This window comes from Montipora foliosa, chromosome 6, assembly GCF_036669935.1.
Source record: "Montipora foliosa isolate CH-2021 chromosome 6, ASM3666993v2, whole genome shotgun sequence".
Taxonomy (NCBI): Eukaryota; Metazoa; Cnidaria; class Anthozoa; order Scleractinia; family Acroporidae; genus Montipora; species Montipora foliosa.
Genome location: NC_090874.1, coordinates 38,560,795 through 38,565,794, shown reverse-complemented (window position 1 = coordinate 38,565,794; position 5,000 = coordinate 38,560,795). Strand labels below are relative to the sequence as shown.

Below are 5,000 nucleotides of genomic sequence, written 5' to 3'. Positions count from 1 at the left end.
CAGCCTCATCAACTATCACCTCATTGAAATCTCAAGCTCATATCTAATTGTTAATTAGTTCCTCAAAAAATGAAACTTTACATTAACTATGAATTTGCTCCAGTATTTGACAAATCGTAAACTCCACAGGTCCAAGATATTTGTTGATGAATCAACATATGCTCCTTCACTTGAAGAAAAATGTGTCTGACCATGGACCCCTGTGGTGTAGTTCCCTATTCATTTTTGAAGACTGGAATGGTGACATCAGTAATTATTTCCATGGAACACAGAACATTGCAAACCAGGTAAATATAAATTATGTGTATACATTGTAAATATATTGCAGAGAAATTCTGGCTACCAAGGTAGAACAATTTTTTGAGAGTGCTCAACTTCAAAGGAGTAGTAGAGCTTGCATTGGCAAACGTTTGTAATTGTGTTATATTGCCAGCATTTTCAGTTAACAGTCATTCATTTATGTTGCCTGAAGAGTGGAGTTATTCTTGGCCATACAAAACATCTGAAACCTGGATCTGAATCAACAAATATAATTAGCTTTTTTTATCATTTTGTAGTCGAAATAAATATAACTTAAAGGTTGTTTTGTTTTGCATGTCTTGAAGATAATGACTGCTGTAACAAGTCACCAGTGCCTCCCTGACCTGATAGATAGCATGCCTAAAGGAGAAGCCAAAGATATGGTGTTACGACTATGTGGGCAGTCAGTCAGGTATGCACCTCTTCAGGTATCATATCACAATGCTCTGTCTCTTTCTACTCAATAGTTTACCACCTTTTTGTAGATGTCCCTATTTTTGGAGTATGGGTACTTTCAGGTGGTTAGAAAAATCTTGTCAATAGAAAAATCAAGCTTAGTAAAATTGTTTAAAACTACGTAGACTGTAAAACAGTCATTTTCGGTCGTTTCGGAAGGCACAAAGCGCCGTAAGTGTGATCCTTGAGTGTCTCTCCCCCATTCTCCCTCGCCGTGTTTACACTCGCTCCTTTCGTTTGAATAATTATGGTATGTCGCTCGCGTTCGCAAAAAATACGACTGTTTTGCAGTCTAAAAATTAGGAAACCAATGCCCAAGATGTATATTCAACTTTGCAGATTTGTTCAACTATTGCCTTTCAGAACCAACAGGACACATCTTAAGGGAGAGTTTTATGCAATTGGTGCATTGAGGAAAGGAAGTCCAGATATGCCTTTTGAAGATGATCTTCTTTTGTTCCTGGATGTGGAATCCATTTCTGATGTCAGACTTTTCAATCGAGTGCAGTTTGGAGATGCAGTGTTTCACTCTCGCATGTACAAGAGAGTTTCAAGACGAAACAGCTACACTGTTGCTTACCAGCAGGAAGAAGACACAAGATATGGGCAAATTGAAGTGTTCTTTGTAGTCTCACAGGATCCAGTGGCAACGTGTGGGGCTGTTATTGCCCCAATGGCAAAGTCTCCCCAACATGTCTGTGAATGCCATGAACTGTTAGGTAACACAGTACAGCATATTGTTCCTCTTCAAAATCCAAGCAAGAACAGATTTGATATAATTCTTCTTGAAAACATCATTGATGTATGTCTGTACATGAAGTTTTCAGATAGTGACATTGGATATGCAGCACATTTTCCAAATCATTTCAAAAAAGACTGATAAATTATGTGATTTGTGTGAACACTGCTTATGGATGGGTGATCTGTTAGAGATATGGACACTAATGGAGTGCATTACATATATCTGGTTATGTAAGGCCCCCTTTAACTTTCCCAGTTTTGAATTTGATTAACTGTAGCAATGTTTTGAAAGTTAATTGAAAATCAGTAAATGAAAACCTAGTATTTCCATCAACCCTAAGTTACAAAGTTGTAAAAGCCCAGGGCTTATAAGTGGCAGTTTACAGTAGATCATAATTTACACATATAGTGGCTTTGTATATTATTTCGTGGTGCACCCAGCACAATATCAACTATATATTTAAAAAAAATAAAATGTTGTGAATAAATTTAGTAGTCAATAATAATCTCCATGAGAGAAACATCATAAATTTGACTAAAGGATTGCATAACCTCATCCTACATCGTTTCGGTGTGCAGCACAAACAATGTAGTGACAAGATGACAGGTTGTAAAAGTTCAAGCACAGTTGCGCTTCAGGTAACAAACACTTTTCATAAACTAATACTTAGACATGGCCCTAGGCACATACAAATGTTGCATTATTAACCTCCCTTGTGGTATCCACGTATTGGTGTTTCGGTGTAAACTCGTTATGCTGGTCAATCTCCAGACTAGAACAAACAGCCTGTAAGCAGTCCAGAAAAAAATCTCGCATGAGGAGAGGCTGTTTTGAACAACAAAAATTTTAAATTATCTGCTCAGTATTTCAATGACTGGCTCATAGCTGCCAGAGCTTATCCCAGTTTCTGTAGCATGAAGTGGATAAGAGTATTTTTACTACCCCTGGACGGGATGTTAGTCCATCAAAGGTCACTCCCCCGCAATTTAGGTTTCCCCAACAATTCACCGGTACCCATTTACATGGTATACACCTGGGTGGAGAGAAGCACTGTGACAGTCAAGTGTCTTGACCAAGAACACAACACAGTGTTTCTTGCCAGGGCTTGGAGCTGGACCGCACGATCCAGGGACGAGCACACTAACCACGAGGCCACTGCGCCTGCTCTTCTGATACTGATAACCACACAAAAAAGTTCTAAAATATACACCTCTCACCCACTTAGAATGTTCACAGTATATTATATAGTGAAAGCATCTGGAAATGACAATTTAAAGGCATTTTGGGAATATTTCTTACAAAGTGTGTCTCAGACCCATAGAGGTCCCATATAATATTCATATGAGAAAGCTATGGGACCTGAACTAAATTTCTGTCACCTAGTATGGATAGTCTATGCAATACTTAATATGGATATTCCATATCATATCCATAGATGAGAATTAGTCAGCAGATATCTCATATCTATGAAACAACTATGGGTATTTTCCCCCCATAGCTCTCCCATATAACAGATGCCATCAAGATTTTTTCCCATACATTTTCCACACCTTGAAATTTGACAAAATGATGACCCATATCAGTTCCATATCATCATGATACCTTCCCATAGCATTTCCAAATATGGGTCAGATATGGCCCAGCCTTTCCCATATCATAACCATACTTTTTCTTTGGTAAGGGCACACACTTTGCATGTCTGAATGGCCTTTCAAAAGAATGAAATCATCTTTATTACAAACTGAACAAATATTCTGTCATATAATTTTAGTCTTGATTTCAAAATAAATTATGCGGGAGGTTGCAGTTGACCCTAAGTCCTAAAAGAGGGCCTACTTGTGGGCTGTTCTGTGCATTATGCTGTACAGTTGTCTATATTTTCTTAATTATAATTATTATAGTATGATAACGAATTAAATAATGTTTTATCTGATTTTTCTCTCAAATATAATCTCAAATGATATCAGCCTTATCATAACACATTGTAGTGAAGATGTTATAACAGGGGTTGTAAACCGCTGTAAGGTTACCTGTCCACCGTGGTCAAACAATAATTGAGGCGATTTGTTTTGTTTCATCTACAATGTAGTGGTGCAACCAAGCTCTTAGGTCAAACGTTCAAATATTTAAAAATTGCTTTGCATATCTTTTGCGTTTGACCACAGTGAATGGCACCTGTATCAACTGTGGCCTTTCATGATTGAAGGGTGCCAAACAATTATTTTACTAATCAACTGTAGGTGGCAGCTTCGCTGGCAAGTGCATTGTGAGAGGGCTGAATATCAATCAATGCTATGATTGATTAATAAATGTCAGTTGACGTAAACTGTAACAAAAACACCTTAAAATAGTTACATGGATGGATACAAAATGTTCTATATACACGTATGCATGCATGAATAAACATGCATAGGTTTAGCTGCATTCTTTTCTTGTTTACACAAATAAAATCAAGGTTAATAACTGCGGCAACTGTTCTTTTTCAAGTAAGGCATTAAGTTGTTCAAGAAATGGGTGATTCTCTAAAATGGTTTCAATGTTACTGGTAGTGAGCTTGTTGTCTTCTTGTCCTCTTCCAATGACACATTGTACTCAGCCAGTCTAGGTTGAAGATCATCACTTGGTAAAGCCTTATAAAAAATCTTCAGCTTGTTTTCAACTCTGAACACACCTAAACCAGCATCTTGTAGTTGTAGCATTGATTTTTGGACCGAACTGACATTTGGCTGACAATGGGATAAAAAACTTGTGTAAACACGGAGTGCAGTTGTGTATGGCCCTTTCATCATGAGCACTCTGAGAGTAACTTCCTCACTGGTGACACCTACTTTTACTGCCTTCGAAGGATTTATGTTGCAGACCTATAATGAATTAAAGAAATGAAATACATTTAACTTTAACTAGGATTATGTGACTGCATTACAGAATTACTGTAGAGCTTGGATGTACATCTTGATTTGTCTGCCAAGAAGGGCAACATAATTAAATTATTGTTAGTAAAAGGAATTCATGATGGGTGTGGTCTTTTTTTGTACATGGATTATTAGAGGGTTCGGGGGGGGGGGGGTGCAAAATCACTTGGAATGTCTTTCAAATATCATCCACCTTGCTAACCCCCTTTACCACTTTATATGTCCGCAATGTATATCTCAGTCCCCCCCTCTCCTCTAAGTGGTAAGGAACAAACAAGGAGTTTTGCGACAATCAATATTCACTTGCAAGCTATTTTCTTTATTATTAAAAAAGATGTGTTTTACAATAATTTTTGGTCATGGAAGTTAATTTTAAAGACAGGCATTTTAATGATACAAATATTGCAACGTGCCTGCAAATCATTGTCAAGGGAAAACATAATGACTGGAATTTGTGTAAACCTAGTAAATGCAAAATTCTAGTGTTGTTTCCTAGTATGTAGTTAATTGTTCCCTTATGTAATTTTGCTAAGTTTTCTTTTTGCAGTGAAAATGGAATAAATTAAATTAAAAATTAAGTTTTCGTCCAT

The 5,000-nt window shown here is 37.0% G+C and overlaps 1 pseudogene; it reads right to left on the bottom strand.

The window, feature by feature from the left end:
• Positions 1 to 1,724: 1,724 nt before the first annotated feature.
• LOC138005525 (uncharacterized) overlaps positions 1,725 to 5,000 on the bottom strand; it is an 8,437-nt pseudogene continuing 5,161 nt past the window's right edge.